Here is a 14,184-nt window from a genome sequence, read left to right as displayed (position 1 = left end):
TTCTTTCAATTATAACTGAAGTTTAAACAACTAGTGTTAAGTCCTTATTTTTCTGTAGTCAAAAAAAGCAAAAATTAACATTCAGGTCATGAAAAACTCAAAAAAACTCCCCAAGCACTAAACTTTACCTCCCACCTGAGCGCCATCTTGAACGCCCCTACCACCAGAGAATGCTCACGATTTCGGAAGCTGCCTCCGGGACGTGCTGATTCCACACATCCTGAATAAATCATGATATTGTTAGTTGCTGTAGCTAGACGTTCAAATGAGTTTCATGGCCAGATGGACTGTTTCCTCCAGCGGTATAATATTGCAGTGAGACAGCACGATGCCTGCAAGACTATGTCACGCTAAACGCCACAGATTGTGTTTGTCCGTTCGTGTCAGTCGTCCCGCAGCCACGGGAAATGGGACACAAACATGCTGCAATGCTTTCAAGACGTTAGGATTTGTTTGTGCAACATCCAAGAAGAGTACTTGTGGCTTGAATGTGAACTGTACGTGCCCGCCCCCTTTCCTCTGTAGTGCATGAGTTCCTCCCGGCATGCCCTTCGTCATTGTTCTGTCATCTTGTATTTAAAGGGTTGTATTTCTGCTGCTGAAAATAAGCAACGGTTTTCTCACAACGCCCTTTGTTCCCAACGGAGCCCTTGTCTGTCATGAAATTCTTCAAAACCTCAAGCTAGAAGAAGAAGAAGACGACAAATATGAAGCGTTATAGCAACGACATGCCATGAGACGATCGATAACGATTTCCATAGGATCCCCGCGGTTGCCTGGCAACCGTCAGCTTTGCGCAGTGGCAGTATCGTAGCCTGTGAGGTTTAGCCGAGGCGCGATTATTGCTAGTTGAAAACTTTTCCCAATACCCCGCTTCCGCCGGTTTGCAATACAATCGGCGAAAGCAATTTTTGACAGTCTTGTCAGAGACTGAGCAAGGTGTTTAAAGACAGATTTGGTCACGGTGATATCATGGTAGAAAGAAACGAGCTTGTTACGTGTCAACAGGAACGCTCTTTAGCTCTTTCAGCTTTATGCAGAGAACAGCGTCTGTCGAGATTACTTTTGTGTCAGCGCGAAACGCCGTGTGCTGTCAGTATGATTTCATATTGCTCATAGCGGCGCCTGGCTTTTGTCTGTCAAACGTTAGGTTGCGCTTCTTCATGCTGCATCGTCGGCATGAGTGGAGCATTTTAAACGTCTGTACTTACTGCGCCCCATAAGAAATCGTTTGTCCCCATTCAAAAGAGATTGTGCGATGTCCTGCAGCGTTCGCAAAGCAAACCTTTGACAGTTTGAAAAGAGGAATTTATTCTGCTTCCTGTGCGTGCAGTAGTTACAAAGTTGAACGTCTTTACACGATCTGCTGCAGTTTTCAGTGGGCGGGCTTTGTCAGATGGCTTGGAAAAACGCACTGTGTTTCGGCTCGGGAAACATCATGAGCAGTGTCCTGCATGTTTTCTGTGTATAGCTGTCTTTTAACGCATACAGAATTCATTCGAAATCATTGATTTCTCCAATTAACAAGGGTCCCTTTTTGAACCTGCCAGAAGCATTCTTTCAATGTAACAGATTTACTCCGGGGAAGGGCAGCATGACATTGAGAGTAGCTCAAGCTTTCAGCACCTTTATCTGACTGCATGTATGCAGACGCTGCTCAGAATCCCCTGTAAGATTCTCCTTCAATTCCGTTTTGCAGTGCTTTAGCTCTTTCAAAAGGCTTCGCTTTGCTAGTCACAATCCAAGGCTCATGACAGCATTTGAAAACATTCGCAACTGCGTTGGCCGGGAATCGAACCTGGGTTAACTGCTTTGAAGGCAGCTATGCGCAACACTGGCTCGCTCCAGAATAAATCTCACGTCGAGGGCATATTTTTTTCCATTTTACCGTGAGTCGGGCTCAGCTGCACAGAGGAGAGAGCAGAGCAATGAGGTCACGGGGACAGGGGAGTCACACGCTGGCGGTTTGAATACGCGGAAGATCACTGAGGGATCCACAGTATATGGACCCTCCGTGCGCCATCAGTCCGCACTCCGGACTCTGAATCCTGCCATCCGAGTTAAGATCTCGGCGGAACCTGAGGCGCAGTTCCTTCTTAAAACGTAATCTGGTGAGCATTTCTAGAATCGTATTTGTATAGATGCAGCCTTTAATGTGTTGCTAGGTTAAAATTGATGACTTCTTGTATTTCAGTAGGCAACTGCCCTCTTGATTTCGGATTTAATTTCTTTATTACAGGGGCGCTTTTATGAAGACAGAGTCATGTTCAGGTACTTTGCTTGATGGAGGAAGCTCATTTCAGACTCTGTGATCTGCTCACCTGGAAAGGTCTGCTATACTACTACAAGAGAGAAGTAGAGTCTGGAAGAAGGGACAATTTTATGATGCTTTGGAAGATAATGTTTTTTTTTTCTTATACTGAAAATGAAAAGTAGTTGTTTCTATATGGACTCAGTCTTTGGAATTTGTATATTTATACATTTCAGTGAACCCTCAGCCATTCCTTCTGTATTGTAATTCAATTTCTCTTTTAAAATTCCTTCCCCACTTCTAGGACCTGCAGTTGCTGAACTCCACAATGGCTTCTATTGGAAAGTCTGTGACTGAGACCATTATTTATTTAGGAGCAATGAGCAATTCTTATATAAATGCAATAAAATCATTATGCTCAAACTATGAGAGAGAATTTTAAGGATAATTTAAGAAATCAGTCTTAGCTTGTTTCTATACACAGATGGTATTATTTATTTTCAAAGGAAACCCGCGAGGATTCCCCTGGTGTGCAAGATGTGCCTGAATACTTTTGATCAGCTTCCTGCTCACTTCAAGAGGGCGTGTATGAAGCACGCCACGGCAGAAGAGATCAGGTGGCCTCTCAACAGGCGAGGGAGGACATGATGAATCACCTGAAGAACGGGGTCATCGTGGATTACCACAGAATAGAGATCAAAGGACACTTTGTGGGCTTGAAATACAAAGAAAATCATGTTCTATGGGACAAGATAAATACAAAACTTAAGCTTTTATTTTAATTAGATTTATTTATAAAGCATAAGCAATCATTTATTACATTAATATATGTGAAAATAACATTTTAGTATCATACGTTTAGTATATTTAGTCCCTAATGCTGAAAGAAATGATCATAGAACATGACATCTAACCTTACCTGCTGTGTTTTTAATCCCTATTGCTCAATGCACGGTGAAAGCATTGCATACATATGTCTGACAATGAGGAATGGGCCCCTGAGACAGTCATTTGCCTGTTTCACAAATGATCGTATTTTACTAGAGATTCTGTTTGGGATTCAGATGTGCATTCGGACAGCAATCCCTTTCAAGAAATGATACGTTCTGGATGAGGTCAAAGGTGCTGGAACACTGTATTTAGGATGTGTTTGCAGAGACTGTGTGTCTCCTGCTTCAACGCAGTGAGAAATAGATGTGCTCCTGTAATTCATTGGTACATGCCCAGGGCAGTAAGCAGTCTGAGGATTTATTTCCAGACGGCATAGAGCAGTGAAGCAGTGAAGTAGTGCAACACACTGGATCATTATATTATTAGAATCTATTCTACTTAAATTATTACATTATACACAATTTGAGTTCATTTTAAAAAGTAAAAGGTAATGAAAGGAATGCATTTTCGGAAGAAAGATAATACCGATATGCATGTGATAATCTTCCTTATATCATGTAGTGCGTCATTTGGACACTTTGTGGGATTGAAATACAAAGAAAATCATGTTCTATGGTACAAGATAAATACAAAACTTAAGCTTTTATTTTAATTAGATTTGTTTATAAAGCATAAGCAATCATTTATTATATTAATATATGTGTGTAGCGGCGAGGCTTATTAATAAGGCAGAATTAAGTGTTCTGAGCCTTCCCAAATGAGGCCCCATTTCTCTGTTCATCTCTGTGGTGCAGCCACAGAGAGACTATTCATGCAGGGTGATTTAAGGTCCTAGGACAGCTCCCAAAGGGGGATGCACTTAGCTAAGCCTGGCTATCATGATCAATGGTCATCCATTGGCGCCTATCTGTCTAGGGAGTGCCAGTTGGACATCTGGACTGCATTACTAAGTGTCAGGACTAAGTGACTCATATCTCACCTTGATCAATCAATCAGGGACTGGTAGGGCCGAGTAACCCACGTGGGACTCTGATGCCCATGGAACTTTCAGCCAATCAATGAGCTGAAGTTCCTCCAGGTAAAAACAGGCAACACAGAGAGCCTGTGAGATTCAGTAAGATTCAGAAGGGAGGATTCAGAGGATTCTGTGGACAATTCTAAAGGGAATTCAAAGGAGAATTCCAGGGCAGGGCGGCCCAGGAGCAGAAGGCTCCCAAGGGCAGGACATTCTCGCAGCGCGCCTCCTGACCATCCTGAGACTCAGCCCGGACAACCACGGAACGGCCAGTGTGTCCGAGTGCCAGAACTTTCCTTTGTTCTAAGAGTCTAGAGCGGAGGTTGCCAGAGAATAACCAGAGGATCCACCCGAGGTTAGCACCAGCAGCAGGCCTCGTGAACAGGTCGGAACTGTGGACAGCTGAATCACTATTCAGAACTAGCTCTTCATCAGAAACGAACCGGTCCTCTTCCTGACTTGCTGGGACCCACAGTCATCTTTTCTCCTGTGCACAAACTTTGCTAGTTAAAGCCCACAGTGAGCATCAGCAGCGCAGCGTCGCAAGCCGCACAGCACAGCCTGGCACGGAGCCAGAGAGCGCGGATTGGACAGCAACAGCCTGCAACTGTTTCTTTGTGCCCGCAGGAAGATCTGAATCCCCAAAGATTGGATGAGTATTCAACTTCAATGCATTACAGCTCGAGAATTCAATTGTTATCCCAACCAGTTGATATCAATTTAATTCCTAAGAGTTATGTACTTGTTTGAGTATCTAATGTAGAAGTTATAACCAAGTTCATTAACGAAACGGTCTTAATGAATGATATACTGAACGTATGTCCTCTTGATATGTGTAACACTTCGTAACTTACTGAATATATATCTTTTGTATTCTGATAACCCTCTCGATAAGATCTGTTAGGTTTACATGCATATTTTATGTATTAATAAATGTATCCTCGTGTATTAGTACCTGTGTGTGCGCGTTGTTTGAGTTATGTCACATGGTTGGATTCTAAAGCCATCAAAAGAATCAACTTTGTGATTTACTGCTACAATTAATAATTGTCTCAGTAAATGCCCAAACCCTACAGAACTGGTGCCTTCAGAGAGCCACTACATTTAATTTTGCTATGGCAACATTACATATTTGGCGTCCCTGAGCCGGTTTTCTTACATGTGAAAATAACATTTTAGCATCATATTATTACATACAGGTCTCTAGCTTCAACACAGTGATATATATATATACTCAGTGATTTACTGGTACATGCCCAGGTCAATAATCAGAATGAGGATTTATTTCCAGACGGGCTACAGGTAGTGTTGTGAAATACTTCAACACACTGGATCGCAGATTTAGACCCCCTGCACTCTTACTCCTTAAAAACCAAAGAAATGAAGATATGTAGCAATCACATTGCAACAGGGCTGACAGTGACTTAATGCTTATACTAGTGGACTTCTGGTACCTTTAGGGTACGGTGTTCCATGAAGGGCTATCAAACCCCGCATTTCAGATGCCTAGCTGTTTCGCTGATGTGTTGCACCTCAGAATCACTTTTAAACCTTACCTCTGGTATCTTAAATCCCTATTGCTCAACGCATGGTGAAAGTATTGCATAAATGTGTCTGAAAATGAGCAATGGGCACCTGAGAGACTCATTTGCCTGTTTCACAAATGATCATATTTGACTAGAGATTCTGTTTGGGATTCAGTTGTGCATTCTGACAGCAATCGCTTTCAAAAAACGATACATTCTGGATGAGGTCAAGGTGCAGGAACACTGTATTTAGGATGTGTTTGCACTTATTCTGTGTCTCTAGCTTCAACACAGCGATATATGTATATGCTCACTGATTTTTTGGTACATGCCCAGGGCAATAATCATTATGAGGATTTATTTCCTGATGTGCTAGGGGTAGTGTTGTGAAATACTTCAACACACTGGATCGCAGGTTTAAACCGCCTGCACTCTTACTCCTTAAAAACCAACAAATGCAGATATGTAGCAATCATATTGTAGCTGACACTCATTTGCCTGTTTCACAAATGATCATATTTTACTAGAGATTCTGTTTGGGATCCGGATGTGCATTCTGATAGCAATCTCCTTATCGCGGCTTTGCCCTTCTTGCCTCTTTGGACAATATCTCCATCTTGTGGTCGTTATTGGTAATGTCTAGACAACATCTCCATCTTGTGGTCGTTGTTGGTAATGTCTTCTTATGCCCTTTTTTATTTTAATTCTCTATTAGTTGATTCTAGAATCTCTACAATGGAGATGAAAACATCAGTTTTATAGCAGACAATATGACATTATTTATAGTCCAATTAGAAACTTATTACCCTGTTTTTAACATAATAACAAATTAAAATTGATTAAAACTAAGTTTGGAACACCAGGGAACATAACAAATGATTTTTAGGAAAACCATGAGGTTCTCTGTGTCCAATGCCTGCAAGGGGAGAAAGCTAGAATCCTTTGATTTTTTCAAAATTTGAAAATAAACATCATATAACAACAGCTTTCATTCCTAGGAGTGAAAAATAACCATTTTTGAAGACATAGTAGTTTCTAAAACACTACAATAAAGTTAAAAACATCAGTTTTATATTACATTATTTTTAGTGAAATTAGTCATTTTTTGCACTATTTTTAATAAAATATCTAATTAAAAGTGATTAAAATTAAGTTTGGAACAACAAGGAACACAAAAAAAAAAGATTTTTAGGAAAACCATGAGGTCCTCTGTGCCCGATGCCTGCAAGGGGAGAAAGCTAGAATCCTAAAAAAAAGTTATCAATTCTAGAGCCTAAGAGGAAAACAAGACAAATGTATATCTCCAAATAATTTTATGTGCTTCAGAAGAGCCCAGGAAAGTTTTTTGCATACATGAAACCACGCCCGTTTGCACATAAGCAGACATGGTTGCACACACGACTGCATGAAAGCACACGTGCATGCGAAGTCATCCTGTTGAGCATTTGAAAAGCCGCACCACGCCGCACTTGAAATAGCTCTTACATTAGTGGTAGACGCAGGAATCGCCTTTTTATTTACGCTCTTACCAACGCGATGGAAAGCAAAACAAAGCAAAGCAGAGCAGAGCAAAACAAAACGAACAAACGAAAACCCTCACGTCCCGCACTTGCATATAACGCCGTTACGTGCCCAAGCGGTATTGTACGTCATCCTAGCACTGCACCCCGGGGCGTAAGGTATATGGGAACGAGCACACGCCACGAATCGTCTCGAATCACTCCCTACAGCTGTAATGCGCCTTGAAGCGTGCACCCCCAACATTCTTCTTTGCACATCTGTGAAAGGTAAACTCTTGAGCAAACTCTGAACCAGCTCTAAGGAAACTAATCTGATTAGACGTTACTTTGACTCATCTTTTTACTCTCAGTGCTGGATTGCTCAAACTCCAGCTAGGGTTAGGTTTAACATTCCCACGCTACTTAGACACTTTGTTTACGCTCAGTGCTGGATTTTGGGAACTTCAGGACGAGTGGGAATTTTCTCCTATCTGTCAATTCTGTTTTGTTTTGGAGACTCTTGGCTGCCTATATTGTACAGTGCAGCGTGAAGGAAACATTTTCCAAAACTGTGTCAGCTCAAAAGTTGTAAGAAAACCTCTCCAGCTGCTTTACCTCTCTTCATTTTTGTCATTTAATGTGACAATCGATGTATAACTGGAGCCTTACATATGCAAATGGTGAGGCTCCAGTTCGACACCACTTTACAGTATATGACAAAAGCATGGCAGACTGTGCCGGACCAGCTGGTAACTTCCGCTTATTTTGACCATATTAAACATTGGAAATTCAACCACTTGCATTTGTGACACTTGATTTTGGCTCCACCTAAGACACTCTTAAATCTTCAAACACTTTTCTCTTCTCCCGCAACACTCTTGTCCGTCGGCACTGTGGCAGCGTTGCAGGACAACCCATCTCACCACGGAAAGGAACCTAACAGCTTTGGTAAGAGAGGAGGAAAGGACATGGCCCGTACGGGGCTCAAACCCGTGACCTTGGCGTTATTAGCACCACACTCTAACCAACTGAGCTAACCGGCCTCGTGACAGTGCCCCTCTCTGTGCTGCAAAAAATCAAACTCAGGGAATTTCTTTTGTCCTCCTTTGAATAGAAAGCCGTGTAATTCAGTGTACGGGCTTTCTCATGCAGTTTCATGGTTTCACAGCATTATTCAGCTGATTTTAAATGTACCTAAAGGAGAAACATTATTGAAGACCATCAATTACCAAGAGCTTTTGTCAAAGGTTTTGGTGGTCATTTTTAATGACCACAGAGCACTATGACCTCAGTTTTACATCTCATCCAAAAGACAGCGCCCTTTTACAACACAGCTTCTCCGTCACTATATTGGGAGATTGGGACCCGCACAGACCTCAGGGTGAGCGCCTCCCCGCTGGCCCCATTAACACCACTTTCAGCTGGAAGCTTTGTTTTTCCCTGTAGCTCACCCTCATCCAGGTACTGACCTGGCTCACACCTGCTTAGCTTCAGTGGGTTTTCAGTTGCGAGTTGCAAAAGTTGGGATGCAAGTGATGGAGCCGTTCGCTGCAAAAGCCACTGCATTGGCCAGGAATCGAAACCAAGCCTCCTGCGTGGCAGGTGAGAGTTCTAACAATGAACCACCAATGCTCAATGCCTGTACCTTCAAAAAAGACGCTTTTTTGGTGCTGTGTGCAAAAAGCGTCGACATCTACTTCCAGCTGCAAAATGCCATCCGCGGACGCTGTGAATTTATTTATTTAGACACCGCTCAGAATCCCCTGTAAGATTCTCCTTCAATTCCGTTTTGCAGTGCTTTAGCTCTTTCAAAAGGCTTCGCTTTGCTAGTCACAATCCAAGGCTTGTGACAGCATTTGAAAACACTTGCCACTGCGTTGGCCGGGAAACGAACCCGGGTCAACTGCTTGGAACGTAGCTATGCTCACCACTATACCACCAACACATGCCCGGGGGAACCCTCCAGGACACCACCAGAGAATGCTCACGATTTCAGAAGCTGTCTCCGGGACGTGCTGATTCCACACATCCTGAATAAATCATGTTATTGTTAGTTGCTGTAGCTAGACGTTCAAATGAGTTTCATGGCCAGATGGACTGTTTCCTCAAGTGGTATAGTATTGCAGTAAGACAGCACGATGCCTGCAAGACTATGTCACGCTAAACGCCACAGATTGTGTTTGTCCGTTCGTGTCAGTCGTCCTGCAGCCACGGGAAGTGGGACACAAACATGCTGCAATGCTTTCAAGACATTAGGATTTGTTTGTGCAACATCCGAGAAGAGTACTTGTGGCTTGAATGTGACTGAGCAAGGTGTTTAAAGACAGAGACTGAAAACTGTTAAAGGATGAGTCAAAGTAACGTCTAATCGGATTAGTTTCCTTAGAGCTGGTTCAGAGTTTGCTCAAGAGTTTACCTTTCACAGATGCGCAAAGAAGAATGTTGGGGGTGCACGCTTCAAGGCACCTTACAGCTGTAGGGAGTGATTTCAGACGATTCGTGGCGTGTGCTCATTCCCATATACCGTACGCCCCGGGGTGCAGTGCTAGGATGACGTACAATACCGCTTGGGCACGTAACGGCGTTATATGCAAGTGCGGGACGTGAGGGTTTTGCGTTTGTTCGTTTTGTTTTGCTCTGCTTTGCTTTGTTTTGCTTTCCATCGCGTTGGTAAGAGCGTAAATAAAAAGGCGATTCCTGTGTCGACCACTAATGTAAGAGCTATTTCAAGTGCGCCGTGGTGCGGCTTTTCAAATGCTTAACAGGATGATTTTGCATGCACGCGTGCTTTCATGCAGTCGTGTGTGCAACCATGTCTGCTTACGTGCAAACGGGCGTGGTTTCATGTATGCAAAAAACTTTCCTGGGCTCTTCTGAAGCACATAAAATTATTTGGAGATATACATTTCTCTTATTTCCCTCTTAGGCTCTAGAATTGATAACTTTTTTTTCATTTTTGGCATTTTTCATCATTTTCCAGAAAGTGGTTGCAAGCCCAATATCATGTGAAGAAACTTCAGGATTCGGGGATCAGTCAATGGATTTTCTTCAAAGTTGGATTTTTGCACTCTGTGGACCAAGAGATGTTGTTCTATAATGTTTTTTTTTTTTTCAAATTTAAAAATATCATTTTTTCATGGAGCTTTGAATGGGATGGATTCACCCTCCTTTAGCTAGGACAGAGCTCCAGGAGCCTGGGTAGGATTCTAGCTTTCTCCCCTTGCAGGCACCTGGCACAGAAGACAATATTTTTTTCCTTAAAATCTTTTTTTTTTGTGTTCCTTGTTGTTCCAAACTTAATTTTAATCACTTTTAATTAGAGATTTTATTAAAAATAGTGCAAAAAATGACTAATTTCACTAAAAATAATGTAATATAAAACGGATGTTTTCAACTTTATTGTAGTGTTTTAGAAACTAATATGTCTTCAAAAATGGTTGTTTTTCACTCCTATGAATGAAAACTGTTGTTATATGATGTTTTTTTTTTCAAATTTTAAATGATCATTTTTTCATGGAGCTTTGAAGGGGATGGATTCACCCTCCTTTAGCCAGGACAGAGCTCCAGGAGCCTGGGTAGGATTCTAGCTTTCTCCCCTTGCAGGCACCTGGCACAGAAGACATCATTTTTTTCCTTAAAATCTTTTTTTTTTGTGTTCCTTGTTGCTCCAAACTTAATTCTATTCACTTTTAATTAGAGATTATATTAAAAATAGTGCAAAAATGACTAATTTCACTAAAAATACTAAAAGTAATATAAAACGGATGTTTTTAACTTTATTGTAGTGTTTTAGAAACTAATATGTCTTCAAAAATGGTTATTTTTCACTCCTAGGAATGAAAGCTGTTGTTATATGATGTTTATTTTCAAATTTTGAAAAAGCAAAGGATTCTAGCTTTCTCCCCTTGCAGGCATCGGACACAGAGAACCTCATGGTTTTCCTAAAAATCATTTTTTATGTTCCCTGGTGTTCCAAACTTAGTTTTAATCAATTTTAATTTGTTATGTTACAAACAGGGTAATAAAGTCTTAATTGGACTATAACTAATGTCATATTGTCTGCTACAAAACTGATATTTTCAGCTCTATTGTAGAGATTCTAGAATCAACTAATAAAGAATTGAAATAAAAAAAGGGCATAAGAAGACATTACCAACAACGACCACATGATGGAGATATTGTCTAGACATTACCAACAACGACCACAAGATGGAGATATTGTCTAGACATTACCAACAACGACCACAAGATGGAGATATTTTCCAAAGAGGCAAGAGGGGCAAAGCTGCGATAAGGTAAAATCATTTTTTGAAAGAGATTGTTGTCAGAATGCACATCCGTATCCCAAACAGAATCTCTAGTAAAATATGATCATTTGTGAAACAGGCAAATGAGTGTCAGCTACAATATGATTGCTACATATCTGCATTTGTTGGTATTTAAGGAGTAAGAGTGCAGGTTTAAACCTGCGATCCAGTGTGTTGAAGAATTTCACAACACTACCTCTAGCACATATGGAAATAAATCCTCATAATGATTATTGCCCTGGGCATGTACCAAAAAAGCAGTGAGCATATATATATATATCACTGGGTTGAAGCTAGAAACACAGAATAACTGCAAACACATCCTAAATACAGTGTTCCAGCACCTTTGACCTCATCCAGAACGTATCATTTCTTGAAAGGGATTGCTGTCCGAATGCACATCTGAATCCCAAACAGAATCTCTAGTAAAATACGATCATTTGTGAAACAGGCAAATGACTGTCTCAGGGGCCCATTTCTCATTGTCAGACACATGTATGCAATGCTTTCACTGTGCATTGAGCAATAGGGATCAAAAACACCGCAGGTAAGGTTAGAAGTCATGTTCTATGATCATTTCTTTCAGCATTAGGGACTAAATATACTAAACGTATGATGCTAAAATGTTATTTTTACATATATTAATGTAATAAATGATTGCTTATGCTTTATAAACAAATCTAATTATAATAAAAGCTTAAGTTTTGTATTTATCTTGTACCATAGAACATGATTTTCTTTGTATTTCAAGCCCACAAAGTGTCCAAATGATGCACCTTTGACCTCATCCAGAACGTATCATTTCTTGAAAGGGATTGCTGTCCGAATGCACATCTGAATCCCAAACAGAATCTCTAGTAAAATACGATCATTTGTGAAACAGGCAAATGACTGTCTCAGGGGCCCATTTCTCATTGTCAGACACATGTATGCAATGCTTTCACTGTGCATTGAGCAATAGGGATCAAAAACAGAATGGAAACAGACATGGAAACCAACGAGGATGGGATTTGAACCCATGCGTGCAAAGCACAATGGATTAGCAATCCATCGCCTTAACCACTCGGCCACCTCATTAACAAAACTGGGTTGTCCCAACTGGGTTGGCGCGCTCCAGATGATCTTTTTCTTTTTTTTCCCTCGTACTCGAGGGTCATTTTCCTGTTCCACATGCGATTTCAACATTTTCCTTGGGAGATGTCAAGCCAGCAAGCCACTGCTGTGGTTCAGTGGCCAGCGTGGAGTTCAGTGGCCCTGTTGTACACAGAAAGCACATTGAGCTCCTTGGACATGAAAAGTTCCAGATAAAAGCCATTTGTCATCCTTTCTCTTGGTGTCGATGTTGCTATTGTATGTAAAGGTGGCAACTTGCTCAGCGAGCAGGCGGAGCACACACCCAATGCAGATGTGTCTGAGTGGTGTGTCCAAGTGGCTGCAAAAGGACAGCACTCCCGGGGCGCTGTGGCTTAGTTGGTTAAAGTGCCTGTCTAGTAAACAGGAGGCCCTGGGTCTGAATCCCAGTGGATAACCGCCTACGGCTAGACTTAATTAAATGCAAGTATTCATTTCCTGTCTTTAACACGACTTGTTTTTCTTAAAATGGATGCAACTTGCAAAACATGAAATACAAACCTTGCTAATCAGCGCTAGCAGCTGGCAAAAAAAAAGAAGTCAGCAATGTTTTTTTTCTTTAACCTTAACCCTGCTAATGGAGAAGAGTTAAACGACCGAGTCTATGCAGCTTAAACGGTGCACACGTCGGGTCCTTAGCTGAAAGGGTGGTAAATCACGCTCACCCCAGTCCTTAATCTTTTAAAGAGGATACAAAATTGAACCTAGTCGCCACATCACATACATCCTGTTCAATGATAAAAAGGTAACATCTATCCTCGCTCCAGAGTAAATCTCACGTTGAGGGCATATTTTTTTTCACTTTACCGTGAATCGGGCTCGGCTGCACAGAGGAGAGAGCAGAGCAATGAGGTCACGGGGACAGGGGAGTCACACGCTGGCTGTTTGAACACGCGGAAGATCACTGAGGGATCCACAGTATATGGACCCTCCGTGCGCAATCAGTCCGCACTCCGGACTCTGAATCCTGCCATCCGAGTTAAGATCTCGGCAGAACCTGAAGCGCAGTTCCTTCTTAAAACGTAATCTGGTGAGCATTTCTAGAATCGTACTTGTATAGATGCAGCCTTTAATGTGTTGCTAGGTTAAAATTGATGACTTCTTGTATTTCAGTAGGCAACTGCCCTCTTGATTTTGGATTTAATTTCTTTATTACAGTGGCGCTTTTATGAAGCCAAGGGACCAGGGAGCTGCCCCAGTACTGGGATGGCCAGTTCGAAATCATAGAAACTATTGTCAATTCCAGTCCCATGTCAGTGCGAGCAGGGATTTTGACATCTTGTTTTGCTATGTTCTGCACCAACAGGCAGGTGGCTCGGCCATTCCGTTCCAGTCTGGGGGTACAACAGACTGCTAGGTTCAGTCTGATAAACTGAGCTGATGGTTGGAAGAAAACCATCTCAGCGTCCATTCTCTGTCCCTTCTTTAGGACAAGGCGTACTGGAAACCCTGCTGTTGACGCAGGAACGATCAGGTCCGATTCGTTTATTACCTGGCAGGCCTGAGGAATCGTCTGACCTGACCGAATGTTCTCGGGGTCACCGCTTAGAGAGTGGGCATCTGG

At 41.9% G+C, this 14,184-nt stretch overlaps 3 non-coding genes across 3 annotated transcripts; 1 reads left to right on the top strand and 2 right to left on the bottom strand.

Annotated features, from left to right (window-relative positions):
- The first annotated feature begins 788 nt into the window (after window positions 1-788).
- Window positions 789-930, top strand: LOC148633038 (U4 spliceosomal RNA). The gene has a single exon (XR_015934100.1). It is a non-coding gene; the product is annotated as a U4 spliceosomal RNA (small nuclear RNA).
- A 7,221-nt stretch (window positions 931-8,151) lies between these two features.
- trnai-aau (transfer RNA isoleucine (anticodon AAU)) lies at window positions 8,152-8,225 on the bottom strand. Its single transcript has one exon. It is a non-coding gene; the product is annotated as a tRNA-Ile (tRNA).
- A 4,259-nt stretch (window positions 8,226-12,484) lies between these two features.
- Window positions 12,485-12,566, bottom strand: trnas-gcu (transfer RNA serine (anticodon GCU)). Its single transcript has one exon. It is a non-coding gene; the product is annotated as a tRNA-Ser (tRNA).
- Window positions 12,567-14,184: the final 1,618 nt, after the last annotated feature.

This window comes from Lepisosteus platostomus, unplaced genomic scaffold (genome assembly GCF_059453375.1).
Source record: "Lepisosteus platostomus isolate fLepPlt1 unplaced genomic scaffold, fLepPlt1.hap1 Scaffold_54_H1, whole genome shotgun sequence".
Classification (NCBI taxonomy): Eukaryota; Metazoa; Chordata; class Actinopteri; order Semionotiformes; family Lepisosteidae; genus Lepisosteus; species Lepisosteus platostomus.
Note: the sequence above shows the minus strand (reverse complement) of the source record. Positions and strands in the feature narration are given on the sequence as shown.